Source organism: Oenanthe melanoleuca, chromosome 3, assembly GCF_029582105.1.
Source record: "Oenanthe melanoleuca isolate GR-GAL-2019-014 chromosome 3, OMel1.0, whole genome shotgun sequence".
Classification (NCBI taxonomy): domain Eukaryota; kingdom Metazoa; phylum Chordata; class Aves; order Passeriformes; family Muscicapidae; genus Oenanthe; species Oenanthe melanoleuca.
Genome location: NC_079336.1, coordinates 71,283,588 through 71,311,002, shown reverse-complemented (window position 1 = coordinate 71,311,002; position 27,415 = coordinate 71,283,588).

Genomic DNA, 27,415 nt, shown 5'->3' with positions numbered 1-27,415 from the left:
GTCAAAGAATAAACCAATGGGATATGCAACTTTTCATTGGTAGACATTACATCTAGCAGGACAAATGACACATGGAATATTTTCAAAATATATTACACACCTAACACACTGAAAATTTGGCTTGAGGTTGTATGAACTCCTACCTTACAACAGACACAATAAAAATAAGATTTGTAAATAAAATAATTATTAATCTCTCTTGAAATCTTTAGCATTAGTTTCACTCTAGTTGGACTTGTATGGGTTTTGAGACAAATTTTGAAGGACTGCTTTAAACTAACGTAGTGACAGTACTTAACTCCAGATTACAGGCACATCTATCCCTGCCTGTCTTTGAAATACAAAGTAAAGAAACAGAGGAAAAAAAATCTAAATTCTGTGTCTAATATGTCTAATACAGCAACATAGGAAGTGTGAAACTGGTAAAAAATACAGTATCAGTTTAACTCTCTAAAAGTTAGTTAGATTCCATTTGATATTCACCAAGACACAAAATGATTTCTTCATTCATCCAGAACATTGTAGTCTGAGGTCCTGTTTTACTACTGACAAGTAAAGGCAAGAAAGACAAACCATAAAATATCTTAGGACTGATTGTTATCACAACACTGCACTATTATTTGGATACATTTATTATGTTAGATGAGCTTTTCCTTATTTAATTTCAGATACTCAAAGTATCACCTTCTCTTAAGTGCAGTGTCTCTTCTCTCACTGAAGTCACCAGGCAGCAAGAAGTGCTTCAGGCTCTTCCTGCCTAACTGAGCCTGCCCACACTGGAAGTGGGTTTTCCTGGCTGATGCATCAACAAATATCTGCAAGAAATTTCAACATCTTCCTACTCATCTAACCAGTGTGCAAAATATGTTATAAAGAGCACATGCGGAATATTCAACATCAAATTTTTTTATTAACCTAATGGACAAAAAAAATGGCAACTCATCACATTAAGTCAATTTAATCCTTTGACATCTTTCTGTGACTTTCCTATCTGTTTTCAAATCCTGAAATAACCCTACCATGAGATATACAAATAAGCAACACAATGTATAGCACAAAAAAAAAAATCTAACTCCCTGTATGTACAACACAAAAGTGGCAGTTTTATCTATTTTTTATCAACTAAAAATTAAAATGTGCAATTAATCCTATCCTAAAATAAGCCATGCAATTTAATAAAGGTTCAAATACTCATTCATATGCTTCAATATACAGGATATACAGGGGAGATGTACAGTTGTGGCCAAGATGTTATAAAATGCTTTCCAAGCAATATTGTCTACCTAAATACAGTGACATTCTTCAAACAAAAGGAAACATCTTTTAACATACAAAAAAAAAAATTAAATTTGTTACTACTCTAGCAATGCTGCTATTTGATTCCAATATTTTTTAGCCAATCATAAATCCTGTAAGAACCACTTACCTTTGAACCATAAACTTCTGTTAATGCCACAAAGCAATCATCTCAAATTCATAAAGTTTGTAGTGTATGGTGTGTGATTCACATGATATACATTCACTGGAATGTGACACCTGTGCCCTAATATGCTACTGGGATCTGATTTCATTTTCTGATACTTCCTTTAACATCTGAAACATATGAAATCTTACCATGATGTGGGGAAGAACATCTACCAATTAGGAGTCTGAGATTGTTCTCTTGCTTCAACTCCCAAAGGAGAAAACAGATGCACACATCAGATAGGAGAAACAAATAATGCAACTACTACACAGACTTGTAACAAGGTTCTCCCTCCCATCATCACAGACAAAAGAGAACTTTTACAGCTTCCTAAAAGCTTTTCAAGGGCATCTTGATCTAGCTGGGCTGCTTGGGAACTGCAAGCAAGGACATAAAGGAACATTTCCAAAAGGCACAGCACAGCCTTGTTATTGTATGCCTTGGGGACTGAAAAATGCTTAGGTTTTTTCCACTGTGATTTTACTATGTTCTTAATATTAACATGTTTAGTCCCTTCCTTCATTCCAGAGTCCTCTCCTCATCTCTTCCTAGTTCCCCAGATCTTCTCTTCAAATTCATGACTCACTCTTCTTAACTCAAGAAAGTTGAAACAATAAAAATAGCAATAAAAAATATTAAATAGCAAAACTTGAGCTTGAAAAGAGGATTACTTCCTGATACTTGATTTTTAGGGACTATTTTTTGACATGTATCTGGATTTCAGAAGATCCAAAAACACGCAAGAAGAAACATGAGACAGAACAAATCAGAAAGGGATTTTCAGGGGACTATCCCGGTCATGTAGTAACACTTAAACTGGTATTAGATGGAAATAAATCCCTTTAGCAGCATGACTGAATTTTGAAGCATTACCGTGTGTCTTTAAGCACACAAAGCTTTAAAATCTATTGATTTCTGGAGCCATAGTGATTAATGGGAAACACCAGCACTGACAAATCCAGCTGGTGTCTGGTCACCAGTGGTGTCTCCCATGGCTCAGTATTGGGGCTATTCCTATTTAATATCTTTACTGATGGTCTGGATGAGGGGATTGAGTTCACCCCCATCAAATTTGCAGCAAATGACACCAAGTCAAGGGGGAGTGTTGACTTGTTGCAGTGCTACAAGCTTTGGGACAAGTGGTTGGAAAGCTGCCTGGTGGAAAAGGACCTGGGGGTGCTGCTGGACAGCCAGCTGGACATGAGGCAGTGTGTGCCCAGCTGGCCAAGAAGGGCAATGTCATCCTGGCCTGTATCAAGAATACAAGTGACCATCCTTTGACCAGCAGGATGAGGGCCATGCTTTGTACTCAGTCCTGGTAAGGCTGGACCTCAAATCCTGTGTTCCAATTCTGGGCAAGAAGGACACTGAGGTGCTGGAGTGAGTCCAAAGAAGGGCAACAGAGGTGGAGAAGGGTTAGGAGCACAACTCCTGTGAGGAGTGGCTGATGTTTGGTCTGGAGAAGAGGAGGTTCAGGGGAGACTTTACCACTCTCTACAAATACCTGAAGAGATGAGGTTGTGTGGTCTCTTCTCCCAGGCAACTAGTAATAGGAAATGGCCTCAAGCTCTGCCAGGGAAGATTCAGATTGGCTATTAGGAAAAATCTCTTCACAAAAATTGTTGTCAAGCATGGGAACAAGTTGCCAAGAGAAGTGGTTGAGTCACCACCCCTCAAAGTATTTAGATGATGTGTAAGTGTGCCACTTCAGGACATGGTTTAGTCATGGACTTGGCAGAACCAGGTTCATGATTAGGCTCAAGGATTTTAGAGGTATTTTCCAACCTAAATGATTCTCTGACTTAACTGAAGAAGAAAATATAACAGCCCTGGTCCAGTTAACCTGCTGGAAGATGAGTGCAGATATGAGATGCTGGGAAACAGCAGAAACCAGTTCTTCATGGGAAGGAGGAATGGAGCTAAAGCCACCTGCTTCTCACAGAGATAAATATGGGTTTGGAGGCTGTGTAGCTAGAGGTTTGTTGTATTTTAGACAAAAAGATCTTGGCTCATTAGAGGAATATCATTAGTCCTGGCATAAGTCTTCACTTGTGGCCTCACTTTGCCATCTCCAGGCCATCATTTTCTTCTTCCTCTCTATTGGCACAAGTATCCCCACAGCCACAGAATGAAACAAACTGGAGAACTGGTCCAAATACCACCCCAGAATGCTAAGCTTAAACCAGTTCAGTTCCCTCATCTGAATCACTAAACAAATATCTCTGCTACTCAATGTTTTTTTCCAGTGGTGGGGGCAGGAAACTGTGTGCCTGTGAGGTGGCTCTGCCTCCTCCATTGGCAGGGATGGGTAACACCAACACCAACACCAGCTGCAGGCTTCCCAGATACAGAACTTTCACACTGAGCTGCCTGGCAGAGCTGGGATCACTGAGCAGGCCATGTCAAACTACCCTTTCAGTCACAGTGAAGGTTAAAATAAAAGCCCTAGTATAGAAAGGACATTTTAAAATGTCCTAAAGTATTTTTCTTTATTACAAAATTGGCCAAAATGATTCAGCTAGAAAGATGCAAAACTTGGAATTATGCTTTAAGATAATGTGCTTTCCAAAAAGTTGAGTCTATAAAAGGTCCTTGGATTGTTTAAAAGGAAAAAGATCCCAAAAAGGGTGAGAGAGTAACCTATAGCTGCACTGCAGAAATTCAGAAGGCTCTTTAAAGTCAAGAATCCCACTAGAACTGACTGGGCTTCCCTTCAGTGTTGAAGCCCAACCATTGGGAGTGTAGTAAGACTCCTAGAACTAAGACTGCAAGTTCCAGTGGTGTTAACTGGCTCCACTTTAATTGCTTTTCTGAGCAGAATTTTCTGACACTTATCTGATTCAATCTTCTGTAGGTGCTAATGCTTTCCCTGTCAGGCAACTCCATGTTCTCCCAGAACCATATAACTGCACACTCAAGTATGCAGCTCTTACATATCTCTGTAGGTATGCAGTATTTGTGCCAGCACATATGCAGAACTTGAGTTCAGGTTGGATGCTACAGGTCTGAGACCCTGTGTGGATGCAAACAGCATGACCTGAACTGTACAGTTTGGATATGTTTGATGCACGTTTCTCAGTGAATTTGAGAAATACCAAATGCAACATGGATGTAACCACAGGCAGCACAACATTCTTGAACTCTTATGAAGTTGCTTAAATGCCATCACAAAATCAGCATCATTTAAGTTTTCAGTGCTTACTGGTCCCATTGGGAGGCTGTCTAGAAAGTCACCTTCCTGTTCCCTCTAGGCCTACCTTAGATGCACACACCACAGCTAAAATCTTTTATACTAGCACCCTTCCAGGCAGATTCTGTTTCAGAGTCCTCTCCTCACAGTTTTGACTTGCCCATGCTAAATGAGAGTGAGATTTTAACCTCCCTTCACTCAGCCATCTCTCCCTGTTTGTGTCCCAATACACAGCCCTGTCCTAGACTTGACCATGTCTATGTTCATCTTCTTTGTAGATGTCATGAACAGAAGAGTTTTTCTTGGAGCCTCAGTAGTATCAATAATAAGTAATTCATCATCAGAAGAAATGCTTTAGGATTTTCTTCAACTTTTCCATTACTATTTCAAATTTTTAGTTCACTGTTGTCCTGTAAACTAATCAGGAAACTTAGTCAGTCTTTCTTGGTGATATACTCTGACTGGGACTTCTAAACCTGTTGTTTAGAAGTTGTTCTCAATGGAACAAGACAAAGTTCTCTGGTCCCCTTTCCAGATCCTCCAACATAAGAAGGAAATGGACTTCTGGAATAAGTCCAGAGGATGACCACTAAGTAGATAGAGGCCTGAAGCACCTCCCCTCCAAAGGCTGAGAGAGTTGGGATTGTTCAGCCTGGACAGAAGGCTCTGGGGAGACCTTACAGCAGCCTTCCAGTACCTGAAGAGGGCTGGTAAAAAAAGATGGAGAGGGACTTTTTACATAAGCAGATAGTGATAGGACAAAGCAAAAGGGTTTTAAATTAAGAGAGGAACTATTTAGGTTAGATATTTAGGAGGAAATTCTTTACTCAGAGGGTGATGAGACACAGAAAAAGCTTGCCCAGAGCTGTGGCTCCCTCATCCCTACAAGCATCCAAAGACAGGTTGGATGGGTCCCTGGGCACCTGATCTACTGGGTGGCACCTCTGCCCGTGGCAGAGGGCTGGAACTACACGAATTTTAAGGTGCCTTTCAACCCAAACCATTCTATTATTCCATTCTCTTCCCTTGATAAATAACCATATCTTTTCAGCATACTACTAACTTTAACATAATAGTGGTTGTTTTGCTGACAACCCCAAGAAAATTCCCTTGCTCAACCACTAATGCTTAACCTGAATTTTTCCCTAACCCTGATTTGAGTTTTGCTTGGATACTTCCTGGGGATTTTCATTTGAAATAGAATGACACTAAGCAATTACAGTATAAATAATATCATCTAATACTTCTTAGATAAACATACAACTCTTAAATCACTGTTTAAACTTTGATGTTTCAAACCCAGTGGCTCAGTAGAACACCCTCGGTCAGAGGTGGTTAAAATGGTATTTTTAAAAAATAGGCAAGACAAAACAGTCAAAAGAGACATTTGCAAAATTTCCTGTAAAGTTTCAGAAAAACTCTGAGAACATCTGTGAAGAACAGCATGAGGATTGGGCAAACAAAGTTTGGAAAATACAAGAGCAACATATGTAGGTACATCTGACTCCTACCAAGTGGGTCACAATGGGTATGCAGCTGCCTTAAGCCTTCAGTGACTACTTCTGATGCCCACCTTCTGATGATACCATCTGAAAATAAATAGTGGGTCTCTGGCTCATGCATCAAGATTTCCCAAAAACTTCCCATCAACTTTGATTTCTAGATATTTCAGGGAATCTGTATATCCTTCTTGGAGAGTTGGGAGGCAAAATTCCTGCTCTTGTTTTCCAGTGGAACTTTACTTTTTGGAGTTTTTCATCAGGCAAACCCCACAAACAGTTTTTCCAGAATATTAAAAGTAATTGAGATAATGAAAAGCTAATAGGCTTTAGCTTAGAGGGTTGCAAAGAATAGCCTGCCATTATTCAGAAAGCCCTGTAATAGAGCACCTTGTTAATTAGAGATGATTCACAGATGACTTGCAATAGATTATGGTAGTTCTGAATAGCAATGATATTTTCATATTGAGCTCTTATGTACTCAGGAGTAATGAAGCTTTAATTTTAATTAAAAGAAAGCTTTTTTTTAAGCCTGTAGGTCCAAGCAATACTGAAGTACAGAAAATTAGCATATTTCACTAATTTTCCATATTTAGAATGCTGCACTTTATAGTTTTACTTTCATAATGTTCCCTACCAGAGGACAGCTAAGCACCTGAATAGCAGCTGTTGATAAGAAGGCAATATGATTGTCTCTTTAATTGGAGAAGCACACAATGGGATGAGAAGCTGCTTGCTCCAGGCCTCTCAGCAAGTCTGTGATAGAGTAATGAACAGAACTAGGTTCATTTTAAATACAGGATTATCCCCTTACATCTCCATGCCTCATCACAGGACACCATCTGCTACACCAATGGGCATTCACTGCTTTAGTTACAATCATTACAGTGGTACTGTTTGACACTATAATGACCCACTGCTACTGATAAAGGGATTTCCATGCTCTGTCACTTTCCCTCTTCATTTCCCTTAACACCTTCTCTTGCCTTTTGCTGGGGAGCTTACAGTGAATTGGTCCAAGGATCTGGATGAGCTTCAGTACCTGAGCAAAAGGAGATGCTGGGCACATGCAGGAGTAGAATGGCAAGTCTGTGCCCTTCAGAACAACTGACCATGGGGTGGGCTTAACTGCACTGCTAAACAGGATCTCACTTTTTCAGCATCTATTTTACTTGAAGCCTTCTTTAAACTGGATTGAAAATAATTACCCTCATCACTGACAAAAACATGGTGTTTTGTTTTAGAGCTGTCAGAGGTCCATGCCAAGCTTTCCACAGGCAAGGCAGGCCAGCCTGTGCAGCCAGCAGCTCACAGGAGAGCTGCATGGATAATGCCAGCAGCACACAGGAGAGCTGCATGGATAATGCCAGCAGCACACAGGAGAGCTGCATGGATAATGCCAGCAGCACACAGGAGAGCTGCATGGATAATGCCAGCAGCTCACAGGAGAGCTGCATGGATAATGCCAGCAGCTGTCAGTAGCCCTATGCCCTGATGAACCCAGTGCTGACCTAGGGCAGCAATGCTGGGGCTACCACACTTCCTTCCAGGACTGCCCATGGCAAATACACACACGTGGCCAGGTACAGTGTGTGCACACAGGAGCTCACACCAGCCACACAATTCACTGTGTGCACCCTGTGCTGATGCACAGTGGAGATCCAGAGAGTGCAATCACACACACCAGGACCAACAGCAACCTCTTCTGTCCATTCTGCCACCAGGTCTCTTCCTGTGACCCCAGGCAGCTGCAAAACATCACTGAACTGCAGGGTTGCCATGACCTGAAAGTGACATTAACTACTGCATTCTAAACACTTGATGAGAAGCTCTTAATTTGCCAATTGATACAGGCAATGACACAACACCTCTATCTCTCTTTAGAAAAGAAGGAATGGAGAATGATATCTTGAAGCAGCAATGGCATTTGGCCATCTGAAAGTTCACCACAAAATTCCCTAAGATTATATAGATTTGCAGGATTCAATATTGTGAATTACTGAGGGAAAATAAAAGCACTAATTGATGAAAAACTCAAACAATTAAACCTCCAAACGCAAACAATTAAACCTCCCTCTCAGTCTCCTCATCCAGTAGTGTATGCAGAAAAAGCCAACAAATCAACCAACCAACAAAACCCAAACCAAACCAATCAACATCAAACACCATCATCTCCTTTCCCCCCCAAACACACACAGATTTAAATCTTGGATTAAATTGAGTGGACGGAAAAGAGAGTACACAACATAAATGCAAATATTTAGCCTTACTTCTCATTTAGGACTCATGGCAATACACAGTGTCATTTTTTCACTGAATTCAACAGAGTGAAATATAAGCCAGCAGAGCTTTGCCCAAAGCTATGTGCATCATTCAGTGTTCCCAGGATCAAGCTGTCAGCTCTTCAGAGAGGACACATGTTCTCTATATAAGCATTAAGCACATATTAGGTACTTGAGTAACCCACAAATAACAGTGTAAAAATCAATAATTACTGCAACCTAATTTGAGAAACAACAACATTTCACAAAACATAGAAACAACTAATCGAAGATTATGACTAATGTGTAAAAGCACAGATAAAGAAATCAGAACCTTTAATTATCTCAAATATAGGAAAACAGTTACAGATTATTTAATAATTGCATGTTTCAACAATTTGCATTTCATATAGCTGGTTTCACTGTATATCTAATAATAACATGTTATATTTAACAGTATGAGCTTATCTTTCCTTTTTTTTCACTCACTAGAATAGTGGTTGATTATGCTTTCAAACGCTTTTTTGTCTTATTCATTGATCTGAGTTTTACCAGATCCCAAATTAAAGAAAATCTCTCTTTAAGTTAACAGCCACCTAAATACAATTCAGAGAAGTCCAAGATAATCAAAGCATGCTGGAGTGTAAGCTATACTCAGCTTTCAAGCACATCTAAGGCTCAATAACCAGCACAATCATCGCTGTATTTTTCATTTATCACTGAATCTTTGTTATACTCCAAATGAAGAATTTCCTTTTTCAGTGAAAAGCTTAGGTGCCTGAAAAATCTCTCAGATCTTAAGAAATCATTGCTTTTATGCACTGCCCCTTAAAAACCATTTTTTCCTTTCCCTTAAAAGCCATTTTATACTAAAAAAAAAAAGTTCGTGTAAGGAACTGATGATTCAGCTTCATTATAAACAATTTTCCAAAATTTGTCTTAGGTCCTGTAAACTTAAAAGTGAGAAAATAAGTGGTAGTAAGTGCCCCTATGTTTCAGTCTATAAAAATTTTGAGTAAACATGGAGTTCCAAAATAATTTAGTTTAGTTTCCTAATCTCTTCATGAGATACACAAAAAAAAAAAAATTAAAAAAATAAAAAAAAAAATACTAAATCTACCATGAGAAATCATTATCCGTGCATACTTCTATTGTTCTACATCGTATTTAAGATTTCCTATGTCACTGCTTCTGTCAGCTCACAGAGATTTGTCAGGACATGCTAAAAAGGCTCTAACATAAATTTCTGAAAGAATTAGCTTTTGCAGGACTGTTATTTTCTTGTATTTTTAGCATATGACCTCCTCATATAGCAATATACATACATGTGAACTCCACTGTGTCTGAGGAGATATAGAGTCACTCTACAGCTGCCATACCAGACTCATGTCATCACAGCATTCAGCTCATTACAGCTCCTAGGGGACTTTCTTAACAATCCAGGCACTAGAGATTCAATGTTTAGAAGGATATATATTTGAGAAAGGTCAGAAAAAGAAAGACAAAATTCTCTAAGTGAAAAGTAGTATCTGTCATACCTAGAAAATGAGATGGAATGGTAATAATTAATTTTAAAGCTTATTTTGATTAGCCTTTTGTTTAAAATGCCTTTTGTCAATTTTATCTGTTCCATACTCTTTCCTGGACCTAGGTAAGATGCTGCACATTTACTTTGCAATGAATCTTTCCACAGCAATAGTTAACAACAGATAACATGACACACACACATTTACCAATTACTGCTTGCTTTGCCTCTAAGCACAATTTTCATTACCATCATCCTTTCCCCTTTTAAACTAGGTTTTTCCAAAGGTAAAGCTGGATATTTGAGTGGAGTCCTCATTCTCTGTCATATCAAAGACTTCACTGCCACTGCCCCCACAGAAGTGCCTGTTTTGTTGTGAAGGATCCATGAATTAAGGACTCTTCCTTTAATAGGAATTTCTGCCCAGTGGTATAGATATGACAGACACTGAGTATGCACAGCCACATGTGGTCCAACAGCAACAGCTGAATGTGTAAAATAGACATGCCCAAATTAAATGAGGAGGGGATCAGACAGAGTCCAGAACAAAGAAAGGTAACACTTTAATTTCAGCCCACAGGACTGGTAAACACAAGATTAGAAGATGATTAAGTCATTAAAATAGATGAGCTTTTGATATTTTGGTTTTGCACACCTGGCCTGAAAAACTTAATTAGACCAGAGTACAGCTGTCTCACTTGCTACTTGGGTGACACTGCTAAGAATTCACATAATGTCAACTATTTTTCAAAGACAAATTCCTAAGTTTTGCAGCTTTCACTTTTCACTAACAGTAATTGGCTCTATAAAGTGCTTGGAACACTACTGGAATCTATTAGGCTGAATGACTCAGGAGCATGCACAAGAAGAATTAGCTTTATATTCTTCACTCTGAGTACACTGCCAGCTGGGCAGGGTTATGCCAAGTAGATAAATTTGTCCATTTGAAATCAAAGTCAGCTAGTGCAGTGGAGGGCATTGCTCATGTTCACAGAACATGAACCCACACACCAGCAAGGGGAGCAGTAATGTTACTCGTTTGGTTTCTGAATGACCAACACATATTAATTTCATGTTATTGTCACTGCATGGAAAGCCATGCACAAATACAACTCTTTCCCCTGCACTCCCCAAAGCTCTGCTGCAGACAAAGTGAGTAAAAGCAGTGTCACTTCTGCTTCAGGTTTTCATTGTTCTCAAGTTTAATTAGACTTTCAGTTAAAGCAGTGCTTTAGTTCTGTACCAAAGGCAGTGTCTTCTAAAAATTTCCTCCATTGAAATGACAATTTCCATTTGGAGCATTTTTCCCTCTCCCTTATAAGCTGCAGAAGTTTGACATATGCTAATCAGTGGACTTAACTGACAGGCAACCATGGGGAAAGGCATATTCCCAGCTCAGAAAACAGGGCATAAACTTGCAAGGCCAGAAAAGGTATGGCATGCAGGGGAAATGATGCTTGTGTTCAGAAGCTAAAGATTCCTCCTGGAAGCCAATGCAATCAGCAAGTCCCTATGCAAAAGTTGAAACTTCCTTACAGTTTTAAGCATTTTCATAAAAATTAAAAAAAAAAAATATAAAAATCAAAAGAGATCACAGAATGAAGATGCTTAAGGATTTATGTGATTATATTATTATGTGATTATATACTTCTTGTCACAGAGGTAACTATAAGCAATTCAGGCATCTTCAAATATTAGTTTCATTTTACTAGACTGGTAAACCAAACAAGTATCAGCACCCACTCAGGAGGTCAGATTGATTTCTTCTCAATACCACAGCTTTCAGAAGCTACCCAGCAGCAAATTCACTTGGACTTTCTGCTAGAGAAACAGTCAGGAGAGCAGATTTTCTCTTAGTTCCTGAGAAAGTAGTGCTTTTTACTTTTCTTCAGGCATCTCAGAGAGAGAGCAGGAGAACAGTGAAAATTAGAAAAGGCTTCAGATAAGAATTAACTGGATGGGTGGATAACTTCTAGGTTGTTAAAATTTTGGGTTACTTTTTTCTGCTCCAGAATGAAACTGCAGGTTTTGCTTAAAAAAAAAAAAAAAAAAAAAAATTAAAGAGAGTGAGAAGTACAAACGCGTTTACAGAAAATAACAGAATATTCAGAATATAAAACTTCATTTCAGAATATAGTACTTAAGCTGTTTTTGATGGGGAAAAAAACAACTTGAGAACCAATACTAAGTATCCTTCTTATGATGCTCTTCACTATTGTTCCTGCAATAGTCTCATAGCAAGGAAAACAAATGTAAATTTTGTTCCTACAGAATGACATAGATGACCCCATAATGAGAGCAAAATGTTCCACATAAATCTTTGCAGGACTGAGTCCTGTAATACTCTAATCTATTTCTAATTCCCTAAACCACTATGCAGATGACACAGCAGAATTAGACACATCATCTGAAAAGACAGCTATGCAATTATAGAGAGGTTCAAAATCAAAACAGGGTCAGTACTCAGTCCCTTATCAACAGATCTCAAGGATTTCTGTGCTTCTCTGCTTGCAGATTTAGGATGTGATCCTGAATGGCACTTACTCCCCCTTGCACCTCAATTTTCAGGCAAAAGAAATTTGCATGCAAAGGCAATGAGGTGTGTGATGCTCAGAAGTTGGTCTGTAAGTGCCTTCATAAAACTCACTTGCCACATCCATCACAGAGTGCTTTTTAGCACCTTCCAAGTTTAGCCCCTTCCCTAATCAAAGCACTTTACATGCATTAGCCAGGGTTATTCTTCAAGAAAGGGTAATATAGATGACATCCCCAACAGCTGAGCAAATTCACACTCACATATGAAATTTCTCTTCATTAAAATAACACAGGGCAGAACATTACAATTAGCAGAACTATTACCCTTTAACTAAAACCTCCCTTGACCTGCCCCATCAGCAGAAAGATACCTAAAGGTGGATGGAAATTCAGTTTGCACCAAGCTATACCTACTGCTAATCACCAGATAAACAGCCAGTTAAAACAGATGAAGCTCCCAGTGCTCACAAAGACATTTCTCTTTTCTGTTTGACTACACTACAAATTACTACAATTACTTTATATAGTCATCCAACATATGTATAAAACCTGTATATATGAACTCAATATAATTTTATGATCTCACCCTCATTTATTTTTTTAAAAATCCCAAGTGAAAAAGCTAGTATGACCTTGAAAAATTATGTGAAAATAAATTCGCACCACTGAACAAGAATTTTTACTTTGGGCTATGTTCTACATTATTCCAAGTATCTATCAGTGGACTATAAAATAAAATTTAACTTATTTTGCATATTAATTACTGTTTTATTCATAGTGTTAAGACATCATTATCTCGCAGTAATCAAAACTCTTAAAACAAGGAAATAATCTAATACACTTGAATTATAATTTGTATAGGGAATGCATGATCATTTAGTCTCATCTTCACCTTAAATAATATATTAGTCACAAAGAGTGTTAATATGAGCTGCTAATAATGCAGTTTGTATTCACACTGACTCACAGCAAAACCAAACTAAAGAGAGAAAAATATTACTTTGGCCAGCTGTGTGACTGAGCTCAAGCTTTCCAGAAAACACTGAGTTTTGGGCTAAGGCAAAGCACAATAATCCTTGGTCCCACCTAAGCCTTTAGTACAAGGCCAAGAGTAACTGGAAAACAAGAAGTTTAGTGGGATAGTATCTGTGTTTGACTCTGCACATCTGCCTGTGTGATATAAAGGTCAGTCCCTAACAGGGGCACCAGGGCATGGAAGGGGCTTCTCTCTTTTTCAAGCACACCCACATGTGCCCAGCCTGCTGACAGACATGCCCCCACTGCCAGGTTCTGCTTCCAGGTCCTGTCTTTGGTCACAAGGAACTCAAGCAAAGCAGAGACAGCATCAGACTACACAAGACAAAGACTCTGATCACTCCAGCCATTAACATGATCTATCTGTATCACCTCAACTTCAAAGAGCAAACCACACAGCCTACTCCCACCTCTGAAGGGCTACAAGGACAGGAAGCAGCAAATACAGAGGACAAGGGGGAGTACCACAATGGCCACGGACCCCCAGAGAGTGCTGGGTCCCACACAAGCTCTATTCCCAGACATCAGCTCCAGGCAGGATCATCTGCCCCTCCCTGTCCTGAAAATACCACCACCTGCTGTAATTTCATCCCCTATAAGAAAGTATAAAATTTAATTTGAGTTGATTCTCTTCCAAAGATGCACAGAGATTAATCTGCTCTGATGGCAGAAAACAAATTGCTGGTACTCTGGATTTATTTTGTTTTTTGGAACCTTGTCATTTAATGAATGAATCAGAGGTGACAAGGCTAGGAGAACAGGGAATTCATTAACACCCATCAACATGTGGTATACAATATGCTAACTTCAAATTTGTCATTTCTACCCCAATTCAGACATGTTTCTTTGGTACCAGTCTGTTGAAGAAAAATAAGCAGTTTGCATATTTTGTCAGATTAAAAAATGGAGCAGTAAATTAAATTGTCAGTGACAGCACTACAAAGTCACTGGATGAGGAGGAAGAGGAAGAAGTTTGTGATGACCTCCACAGAAGCAATGGTCAGAAGAGAAAATAAATTGTCCAAGCACCAGCAATTGGGAAACACTCATGACTACATGAGGGTGACAGCAGCGATCCTCTCTGCAAATCAGGAGGCAGAACCTGAAACTGGAGAAACTGCTTCTGTTTGCTCACTATCCCCTTTTCTCCTCAATGCAACTTAGAGAGAAAAATACTCCCCTAACTTTACAACATAGAAGTTTCTACTGTTAGAAACTGTTATTGCAGAACACAACTGGGTCAGGCACTATATATGACCTAATAACTTGTGAAAAAAAAATCAGCAGAAGGTCAAAGTCCAGACAGCACTTATTACACATCTGGCAGAGCTCCAGGAATATTTTACAGGCTCCTCAGGACTCCCCAACCTTGCTCATGACAGGACTAGCTACAGTGTGCAGCAGGGAATCAGAGACCTGACATTACTTGTTTTGTGTAATTTCTTCTCACTGTGAGATTCAGCTTGCTCAGCAAGCCCAGCACAGCCCCAGTACTAACCAGCTGACCTTACACTGTTACTAGAAATATTTTCAATCTGTATGAAGAAGTTCAGGGGTCAGAGTCTGCAAAGCAAGAGTAGACTGTGTAACAGGGAACCAAGATGATGTAAAATGCTGTAACATGTATTACACTAAAATGTAATGTGCAGCCAGGAGCTATAATAAGACCTTTTGAGCTTTTCAAAATGGAAAAAGTATGAGCTAGCAGACAGTATGCAATATCTTTAAATTTTATTTTGATGCATAATCAAATCTGCTCCTATCCAAAGCAAGAGGAAATTTGAGAACAAGCTACAATTTGACAATTTTAGGCCTGTCCATTCCTTATTGTTTCTAACACGATGAAAATAATAGCTTAAACCAATATTTGCTTCAAGGACTCTGACCTCTTAGTCAAAAGTAAAACAATCAATGAAGGAATTACATTAAATACATACTGGATTACTATTTAATACATACTGAAAAGGCATTTAAAATCATCTGTCTAGAGAGTTTCAAGTGACTTCTCTATTGCACATCGTGGCATGAAGTGATTACTCCGTGTTCTTTCTTCTGAGATGAATTATAAAAAATAAAGAGTTCTGTCTGGAGGTCAGAAACGACCTTGTGGCACTGCAGCCAAAATGAAGATTTTTCTGCTTGGGAAGTGGCTTACCAAGACTTACTTTTCAATTTTAAGCAGTGCAAAATGGATCTTTCATAGCTAGTAATCTAGATATACATACATGCATTTAACAATCTTCCATCTAAACCTGCTGTATGTACCCAAATCAACCTATAAATCCATTGTACAGATTGAATACATTTTAAATAGTTCTTCCTGACATTAGCTGGAAAACTAATTTTCAAGAATTAATACTTTAAATATAGACAGATGAGAACAAGAGCAATAATTTTCAGAACTAAACACCACAAGATTAATGAAGATAAGGGGGGTTGCAAAGGCAGTCAAACTCCCATTCTCCAGATGAGCAAGGTTTGGTGGGGTTGGGGGCAGAAATTCAGACAATTTTTAAAGAAAGTGGTTTTCTTCAAAAGAAATAAAGATAGCATGAAAAAAATCCCACCCTGAACCAGCAAATCTTTTGTTGCTTGGGATCCCTGTATATCATTAAACATATGTTTTCCTACTGGAATATTTGCTATTCAGTTATGCAAATACACCTTGTTGGCTTCTCCTGCCTACAAGCTGACACACAACAAACCTGAGATATCCAGTGCCCCTTTATTCTCTGGCATGTGCTTCTTAGGGGCTGGGTCCATCCAAGGTGGAGAGAAATGAGCAGGAAAAGGGCCAGGACTGGCTGAACAGGAGTAGAAGGATTGTTGTGTTTTCATAGAAGGGAAGAAACCTTTCTGGGAGTCTACCTACACTGTGGAAAAGAAAGCAGTATACTCTGAATTCAGGTCAAAATTACTACTCCCTTGACTACTTCTGAAGGTGCAGGCTGCCTTTGCCTTGAATAAAATGAGAATTTCCCAATCTAACTGCAGGCATATGTTTGTTGAACACTACATCTGAGAAATTAAGTATAGGCTTTCCTAAGGATGAAGCATGTCCAGCAGACCCCCTGCAACCCTCCTCACACCTGGGGAAAAGCAACAAAAATACACAATGGAAGTCTCCAGGCCTTTAGGGTGCAATCTTTAGGCACCTTGCTCCACCAGAGAACACTGCCAAAGTCGTGTACACTGCATCTGGAAGTACTGAGGGAAGCCAGGCAGGCATCCTAGGAAGAGGCTGGAGGTAGGGAAGACTACCTAGATACAAGACCATGTAAATAGGGGAAGATTGATGCTGCTTTCCTGCTGCCTTTCTAAAAACCAAAACAGCCCAAGAAAAGCCCACAGAGCTATTCAGTGAGCTGTGTCACTTCCTTAAACACCCTGAAACTACACTCCTGAAAAGAGACAGAAACTGAAGCATCTCTGCCAGCTTGTCTTCAAGTTGCTGCTCTTTTCTGCTCATTTTTCTCACCTGTTTCAAGAACAGGGCTTATGTCAGGTCCAACCTGTGATGCCACCAGGAATCAGGTGACAGCTGATGCAATTAGGTGAGCCCAATCAACACAGGATGAACAGGGATATGGGTCATAATCCTGAAAGATTAATGAACATGTATCCCTGCAAGGTCGTTTGCCAGAAACTGAATCTCAGCAGTTTGCTGCAATTTTACTGCTGCCCTGCTTTGCTCTAGATCAGAGAAATGAAAACATACAATGCTGTGAGTGTAACTAGGTGACTCAGTATGTTGATACATTTTAATATTTATGCTGTTTAATCAATGTCTTGGAAAATGAAACTAATGTTCATGTCCTATTTGGTAAATGTGGTGAGAAAATAGTGTATCTCTAAAGATTTTCCTAGGACACAGCATGATATCTCTAAGACATGGAATTCTTCTAAGCAGGTATCCATTATGTTGTTTTCTTGTGCCACCAGCAGGATAATATAATGCCAGTTCAATTTATAGTTTTACATTTTAGAATAAAATAGAGAATTGTTTGCATTTATACTCCAGATTTTGCTGGTAACACTCTTTGTCTCCATCACATTTTCAGGTTAGAAAACCAAATAGGCTGAATAGAAATATAATAATTTTTCAACTTTATATAGGCTATACTACCTTGAAAAGTCTCAAAACTGCCTTGCTCTGCCAGGAGTATTGTGTGTCCTGGGAGAGGACAGCCTGAGAGCTACTGGGGGGCCAAGATTGCCATCACTGCTAAGGGTATGTGGCAGCAAGAGCACGCAGAGCTGTGATCTGTAGGGGCAGGAGGAGAAGCAGAATCACAGAGATACAGGAGGAAAAGACCCAAACATAACAGTTGGAATAGGATCCACAAAAGGGAGGCAAAAAGCTGAGTGTTTTCAGACCACACTTCAGAACCAGATTGGCAAGAGAGGCACAGAGATGGTGGCCCAGCCTAGCAGATGGTGCTCTCCCAGCACAGCCTGCATGGAGAGCTTTCCATCTGCTAGCACATTCAAAACAGACTAAGGAGGGAACTACGGGACTTCTAGTATAAACAACGTTTTTAATACTCTCTGAAAAATATTTGATTTCATGTTAACATTGATGAACTCAGCCTGTGCAGCCCCAGAATTACTCAGGAGAGGCTGAAAGGATTAGCAGGAGCAGAGATTGCTTCTTTTGGTGTGCAAAGTCACAGCTATCACACAAGCTGCAGAAGGAATTTCAGCTGTTAACCAGACAAAATGGTTCTGCTGTTGCTGTTTTCTTCAAAAGAAATGCTGGGTACCTAGGCACACACACACATACACACACACATTTACTGAGCTATACACATTTTTTAATGGTTTTGGCTGGTGTGGGGTGTTTCTAATAAGGGAGGTTTCTGCATTTAGGATGGTGTCAGAGGTACCATGTAGAGAATCAGCTATCTCCTGATCACTGCCTCCTCAGAAGCAAGGTGGCTGATGAAGTCCCACACAAGGATGGTGGCACAAGAACAGCCAGCAGATTCTGCAACACAGGTTCAGCATGGCACACAGTACATTTCTTTTCCTATAACTGCAATTATTATTCTATGCTTCTGTGAACTAAAAAAATAAAAATTCAGGCCCCGGTAACAGATTTATTACATTCAGGACTTTTTCTGCAACATTTTTATGATGCATTGGTGACTTAGTAAGATCATGCCATCTAAGGAGGGCTGGGGCACCATCTCTTGGAGAATAACTCCAACTTTTAGTGGGGGAAAAGAGCTAAGAAGCCTCTAGGCAGCATCTCAGAAGAGCAGCACACAGCACCCTCTCCCAAGCCCTTGAACAGCATCTCTGACAAAAGCATGCTGCTGCTGCTATGGGTTAAATTCTCAGGGCAAATATATAAACCTCCTCACTTCTGACCATCCTCTGAACAGCCCTTACTTGCTATTCCAAAAGCAAAGGTTAACTCCAAGGATTAAATGAGATGACAGCAATTCTATTTTACTTTTCTCTTTATATACATAAAGAACTAAGAAGTAGCTGACAGAATTAAAATGTACAAAAACAAGGCAAAACTACTTGGTATGGTAATATGGAGATATTAGGGAAGAACATGTATATCAGAACTGGTGAATATGGTAAAATTAATGGGGAGTACTTAGGCATATCAGAAGAGACTTTTCAAGAGTATGTTTTTTTAAAATATGTTGCCAATTATGTCAGTAACACGAGGTTAGAATATTTTTCATGAAATTATAACTGCTTGGATCATTAAATGTTTAAAAAATTCTGCTTTGGTACAAATCATATAAATAAAAGCCACTTTAAATTTCCAGTTGTTTTTCTGGGTGGAAGAGCACTTAATGTTGCTGGAAAGCCATTAAGCAACAGCACTTATTTCCTAAACCTGTTTTACACTAGCACTCTTTACAAAATAGCATCTTTAGGGACTCTTTAAACTTGCATCTCAGAGTCAATGCAATATTCATGGGTTGCAGTTTTGTTCATGGCTCTTCCTGTAGTTAATTCTGTCATTCTACTATCTTCACTATTCAGGAAAGCAAAACTTAAATCAAAATTTAAAAAAATATATTGGGAAAGTCATCCATATTTATACAAGTGGTTTGTAAACTTTTTGTAAAACCCAGAAACATATTTTACAATACTTGTTACAGTTCAAAACAAGTAACAGTTGAATTTTCCCCTTGCAAAACAGTTTTCCTGCCCTTAGAGTCTGCAATGTAATGTGTGGAAGCATGTGAAATATATATGTAGAGAAGAAGAAAATAGAAAAGACACAGGGATAAGAAAAAAAAGCTGTCTGAGGAAGGGCACTGAAACAGCAGCAGCTCTCACTGATGTCTAGATGTCCAGTCAACAAGAGCAGCTATTTTAAGAATAACTCTGGAGACAGTTCAGAATTTCAATTAAGCACCTAAATAATTTTCAGGGCCAGACAACATCACCCTAAGCTTGGTCTGCCTAGCCCCTTTAATCATACCTGCTGCTATATGGATTATTCCCTGAACAGAAAAGTGATTTGTAGAAGAGCACACATGGAAGGACCCAGGGACAGAAAGAACCAGGTCTACAGTACCCTAAGGCTGCTGAAATCTCTTTTTACAAGTCCTCAAACAGGCTCCCTTTCTCCTCACAAGCTGAGGGAAATTACCTGCAAGTGGGAAAACTGTAAATGTAACTCTTGCTCCCTTTTGAGAAATCAAATCATTTGGTACCTCAGACTGTACCTGTCAGTGCTGCTTGTCAAAGCTGAAAAATGAGTACAATTCTAAATATATGTCTTCCCAGAAAGGATTTGGAGCTCAGTTTTCACTCAATCCAGCATACACACCACTATTATTTTTGCTTCCAAATTCTCTACAGGCTGAGCACATGGTATCACAGGTAAATGGAAGGGAAGACAGGCAGTGGAAATGGCTGGGAACTAGGAAGAATGCCCTGATGAATGGCAGGCATGCACAGCTACACAGATAGTGAGTTTCTGGGAGCTGCTGCCAGACCCTGAGATGCAGCACAGAGCTCACTGCAGCAATGGTTCTTCTCTCCCCTTACAGGAGCAGCTCAAAGGGGAAGCAGTTTTCTCATGTAAATCATGCTGACAGAGGGTTTGCTTCAAGAGTGTGGTGGTGAAACTGCACAGATATCCTAACATTCATGCAGCTGTAAATGAATTGGATTGGTCAACTCCTTTTCCATAGAAAATTACTAAGAATAACAACTTCAAACCAAGGCACTGCTATTTCAAATAACGTTATAGCAACATATGACTTCCAGTGAATTTCAACCACAGATGTTTTACTTTTTTGCATAATAAATTAATGGTCAAAAGATTAAGTCATGCCTAGATAATAGGAGGGCATTTAAAGCTGGTCCAAACGTTCCAGATGCTTTATTCTTTTGCTTAGCCTTAGGGGACACATCTGAAAGCATGCACCAGCCAGGACAGATGGCAGCCAACACATTCCTTGAGTCATACACCCTTGCTTATGCTAGGTCATGATGAGTGCCTCAAGGCAGTGAATTTGAACTAACATCAAGTCACATAATATGTGCCCAGCAGGTACCATCCAATGTTCATTTCATGTAAATTAACCTGCCAAAGGGAACATAAGTGATTGCCTTCCTCTTTTGCTCTATGCAGTTAACAGTTCCTAAAGGGAGCCATAAAAATGCTCACCAAGCTTGGTGGCAGACTCAGTGGTCCCAGGATAACACTCAGCAAAAACTATGGTGGAGGGTCAGCATTGATATGCTTGGCTCTTCTAAAGAACAGCCTATAATGGAATGACTAGGCCAATGGACAAGGGAAAAGCTATGGATGTTGTCTATCCCAGCTTCTGTAAGCTCTTTGACATGGTCCCCCATCCTTCTCTCTAAACTGGAGAGATATGAATCTGATGGGCAGGCTGTTAAGTGGATGAGGAATTTGTTGGATGATCACACAGAGAAGGTAGCAGACAATAATTACATAGCCAGATGACAAATGGTGACAAGTGGTGTTCCCTCAGGGGTCTCTACTGGGACTGTTTTGAGATCTCCATCAATCACACGATGGCATCTAGCACACCCTGAGCAAGTCTGCCCATGACATGAAGCTGAGTGGTGGAGCTGACATCTCTGGGGAATCAGATGCCATCCAGAGAGACCTGGACAAGCCCAAGGGCCCATGGAAACATCCTGAGGATCAGCAAAGCCAAGTGCAGAGTCCTGCACCTGGGTCAGGGCAACTCCCAGAATCAATAGAGCCTGGGGAAGAAAGGGTTGGTTTGAGGGCAGCCCTGCTGAGAAGAACTTCTGAGTACTGGTGAATGAAAAGCTGAACTATAGCTGGCATTGTGTGCTTGTGACTCAGAAACCCTATCCTGGGCTGCTTCAAAAGAAGCTTGACCAGCAGCTGGAGGCACTGATTCTCCCTCCTCTATTTGGCTTTTATGAGACTCCACCTGGAATACTGCAACTGCTGCAGACCCATCAGCACAGGAACAACATGGACCACTGAAGTGGGTCCAGAGGAAGGCCAGAAAAATGGATGGAACATTCTTCTTATGAAGACAGGCTAAGAGATCTGGGGGTGTTCAGCTTGGAAAGACCTCATTGCACCCTTTCAAAACATAAAGGAAGCTCATAAGAAACATAGGGACAAACTTTATATCTGGGCCTTTTGCAATAGGACAAGGGGTAATTGTTTTAAACCAAAAGAGAGTAGATTCAGACTAGATATAAGAAAGGGTTTTTTTAAAATGAGGGTCAAATACTGGAACAGTTTTTGCCCAGAGGCAGCAGATGCCCCATCTCTGGAAACATTTAAGGTCAGGCTGAATGTGGCTCTGAGCAACATGGTCTGTTTGAAGATGCCCCCACTTCTTTCAGCAGTCTGGAACGAGGTGACCTTTAAAGGTCCTTTCCAACCCAACCCATTTTATCATCTCCTGGAAGACAAAGAAATAACTATCTGGTGATTTTTACATATAGACAGATAACTCATAGATTTTTGCAGACAAGTTATGCTTCCCCTGAAAGACATTGATGCCAGCTGCTATGGCCTAGAATAAAAGTTTATAAACCACAAAACAAATAGGTCTAGTCCATCCAACATCTGAGGTGCATGAGTGAATCAGTGTTAAGGCTAGAACAAATTGAAGAAGTAGAAAGGGCAACAGCAGATGAAAAAGTGGAACAATACACTTGAGATAAAATGGAGAGACATAATATCCTAGGGCATCTTAGGCTGGTAATTGCAGACAAGGTAATAATAGATACAGATTTCACATTGTTGCCTGTCCATCTTTACAGATATGTATTTTTATATATGCACATGCTATTGCAGACAGATATTTTGCTACAGAGACAACAAAATATGCCAAAAATATGGGAGATAAGAATAATCAATTCCAAATAACAGATTACAGCCCTTGAACACTTCCCATGATGCCCATTGCCTGGTAGGAATTGTATCCACTTTGGAACAAACAAATTGCAAATTTAATGATGAACAATGACAAGGATTTTTGGAAGTAGAAACCATTTCCTATTTTTCTACTTGCACAAATTAAAGGAAAGATATGGCTTCCTGAAAAAAAAGGAATTTATCTAACTGGAAATTAGAAAAAAATCTCTGTGGAATCTACTCTTCTTCTCATGGCCAAGAGTACAGAGATGAGAGTATAATAGTATAAAAGCAAAAATAAAAAAATATGAATACAAGTTAAATGTTTTGTTTAGGAAACTGTTACTGCAATTATTTTGCTATGTGTATTAAGAAATCCTACACATGCTTAATATTCAATTACTATGGCCTTGTATACTTTTTATTACAAAAGTTCTTCTTGGTGTTTGTCCTCTACTGTTTCACCTTGGTTTTAACTTGAAAATATATTTTCTCTTATATAATTGTAATTGAGATAATAATAAAGTGACACATAGAAGTACATTCCCTCCCTGAAGGCTTCAATATGCACTCTGTGTCAAGATAGAAAATATTTTAATGGATTACCACAGAATTCAAAATCAAGGTATTTGCAAGTAACAGAGGACAACTGAACACCAAAAATGGAATCTAAATGGGCTTGAAATACAACAGGCTGAACACAGTCATCTATTGAAATGGAAGTCAGAAGATGGCTTGTGGAGAGAAGTATGCAATTACCCAGGCTGAAATCTGGCCAGGATACTGAGGCAACACAGTTACTTTTGTGAAACAAATGGTTCAGAGGCTGGGCTGGTACTTGCACAGAATGTAGGGAATTCAGCAGCAATGCAGTGCATCACCAGCAAAGCACAGGTTGGGGAAAGAATATCACCAGCACCTTATTTTAAGTAATTTTCTCCCCTAACTCTACCTGATCAGGCTTGGAAATACCCTGAGCAAAACTGACATTGACAGAAAAATGAAGGAAGGGATAAAAATGGAAGAGAATAACACCACAAAAGAATTGTACAATGTTTACAATTTAAAGTCTGTCTGTAGGTGGGTAAAATAGGCAAAGGTTTTCTAGGGAACATTTTTCTGATGTTTCCACATTAAAATAAAAATAAAACTATTTTGAGCATGGTTTGGTTCTCCTTCCAGCAAATCAGGAGTAACTCTACCAAAGACAACACTGTAAATGTTGCTCAAGAAGGTCCATTGTGCACCAAGATGACTTCATTGCTTTAATCAATAACAAGGGATTTTTAGTAGCAATACTAACTGGATGCAGACAGCAGCTTCAGGTATTATCTGTCACAAGGAATATGTCATCAGTCTCTAGAGAGAACAACCTGAATATTTGTACAGCCAGTCATGTACTCCCAGTCAGGGCTTTCAGCTTCAGATACACTATGTGGCAATAATCTGACTGGCTAGAATTGGTGGACTAGAAAAATATTTTTCTTATAGTATCTCTCTTTTGACTAGACTTCCACTTAGTCTGTGCTTCAAATATTATGCCCAAATTTTCACAGTAAAAAAGAAACAGGTAACTCTGAGCAATACAGAACAGGTAGGTTTACTGCTTCAGGGATTTTTGACAGCTGTACTAAAGAGCATTGTTATAAAAAAGAAGAAAAAAGACCAACAAATGCTCTGGAAAGGAGATATTAAAAAAATGCAATAGAAAAAATAGGAATATATATAATAGAAAATTAGGAACTTGGGTGAATATAGCAAAATAGACTTAGATGAAATGAGGGGTAGTATAACAGACTAGAACTTGACAAAATTACTCCAAATAAAATTGTGAAATCAATGAAGAAAAGTAAAAAAAAAAAGAGTGTAGAGAAAATGCAAAGGAAATTATTGTGCTTGTTGTCATCCATTAATTTTTAATTTAAGTCAGGATTTTAATTTTCTAGTTTATTTTCTATTGCTTTTTTTTTCATATCTCAGTCCCAGAGGTTTCTTAAACTTTGTTCACTGATTTCAATATTTCATTCCTATTTCTGAAAGAAAATTCATCTTTCCAGGAAAGGGAATGAAATTTTTCGATTTCAGTGAGGATTATTTGGGCAAGCTTTGGTCCATTTCCCTGCACTTCTTGTCATCCCATTCACTTTTAGTGTTTTCAGTTAGCTTTGGAATTTTCCCTTTATTTTTATTTAGCATCTCGTTTCTGTAGCATCTTCTCTACACTCAATTTTTACCTTTCTTCCATGATTTCAGTATTTTATTCAGAGTAATTTTAGCAAGTTCTGATCCATTTTACTGACCCTTATGTCATCTAAGTCCATTTCACTGTAGTCACTCCATTTCCAAATTTCCTGGTTTTTTTCCATTACATTTTATTTCATCATATCTCCTTTAAAGAGGGTTTATTAGACTTCGTCCTCTGATTTCAACATTTCATTCCCTTTCCTGAAAGGAAGAATTTCCTTTCAGGAAAGGGAATGAAACTTTGCTATTTCCATGAGGATTATTTGGGCAAGCTTCAGTCCATTTTCCTGCACTTCTTGTCATCCCATTAATTTTTTTTGTTTTCACTTGGTTTTGGAATTTTCCAACTTTTTTTTCAGCCATTTATTTTATTTGCACCTTCTCACTCTTTGTTTACCTTTCTTCCTCAATGTCAGGATTTTAATTGGATTAAATTTGCAAAGTTTTGGTCCTTTTCACTGTCCCTTATGCCATCTTGGTCCATTTCATTGCAGTCACCCCATTTCCAAGTTTTCTGGATTTTTTTCCATTGTACTTTTTTTTTTTTTTTTTTTTTTTTTTTATCCTATCTCCTCTCCTGAGCATTTGTTAGACTTTGTTCTCTGATTTCAAGATTTAATTCCCTTTCCTGTAAGGGAAATTCAGTCTTAACCTTGCTGGATTGTAACAGTATTCACCCACAGATGAGGAAAAATCTTTCATGTGGTTTGGATATTCCACTTTGTCTCTGATAGAGAAATTCTTGTAACATAAGTACCAACAGCATTAAGAGGCTTTCAATAAACCAAAAGTGACATTACTGCTGGAGTACACTGTATTACTATAGCATTTGCTAAGCATTTGCACTCATCACTTTGTGGATGCATATGTAATGGGAAAATACAAAAGTTGAGTGGGCTGAGGATTATGTGTTTAGGGCTTGCAATAATAAAAGGAACAATACAACATTGAATTTACATGTTTTTCAGTTGGCTCCCATCTACCTGTGTATGTATGTAAATTTGTATGTGAACACCTGGCAGTCTATGTAGATAACATCTACACTAATTTACTACCAAATTTAGTTGTTTGGTTTTGCTTTTATATGATTTTTTAAAATTACATTGCCAAGTGTTTTCTCTAAGTATGCAAACCCCAGTATTGCACTGACATTCATCTTTGCTTGTGAGCAGAATAAGGAAAGTACAGTTTGCTGTAAAAAATGTCTTTCACAGACATGCCAAGACAAATGTTTACAATGACAGCTTTCTTTGCAAAAATGAGATTATTTTGCCCTCATGGTAGCTGAAGGGCAGATTGGAAGCCCTCAGTCTTAATTGGATTTTGGGCATTTGAAATTGACCCACATACAGCAATATCTACAGAAGGCATCCTCAGCACAGCTAACAGCAGCACATCTCATCTCCAGGTGGGCAGAGTGAGACTGAGCCTTTGTGAGCTCTGGCAGCTGCTCTGAGTCCACTGAGCTGGCTTACCCTGCTCTGTCTCTGTACTGCTGGAGGTCTGTGCACTGTCACTGCCACTGGGGGTCAGCTCTGGTAACAGTGGAGCACCTTTTCCATTTAAAAATAAAAATTTTAAAAAATCGCAATGCAGCAAGGATCGGGAGTGATGAAGAAGAACATGTGCAAAGGTCAAACTGCTACATTTTCCAGTAGAAACACTGTGTTATTTCTTACTGTTTTTCTCTCAGGCAGTGAACTAGAGGGAGCATTGGTAGGTTGGTGAGTTGAGGTGACTGCAGTTAATTGATTTTCAAAATAGGTCTAGCTAAAATAACTAAGCACCCTTACATTGACTTTAATTGGTGCTGGAGTGTAAAAATTCTTTGACCTCGCCTTCTTGTTGGAACAGGAGTGTCTATATGTGCAAATTCTTTGCAGAGAAATTAAATACCAGGTATGAGGGAGGAACAGAAGTCAGTTGCCTTAATGTGAAATTAAGCATCTTAAATAACTAGAAATATTGCCAGAACAAGCAAGAAACTAGCTGGATTTTATAATGGCATTTGAGAACTTCAATATGAACACACCCATGCACTACAGTTTAAACTAACATTCAGTTATGCAGCATGAATAAAACCTTCCCAGCACACCCCTGAAGAAACAGATTTTGTTGCCAAATGGTCATCACTGGAATACTTAATTCACTTTACAAAATAGCTGAAATGCATTAAACCAACATCAACACTGAAGTGTATTTCCCTTATGACAAAAGAGTTGGTACTTCCAAGGTAATGCAGATATTCTTGGTTCAAGCTGACTTTAATTTGGTTATCAAAATATTTTTCTCACAAAAAC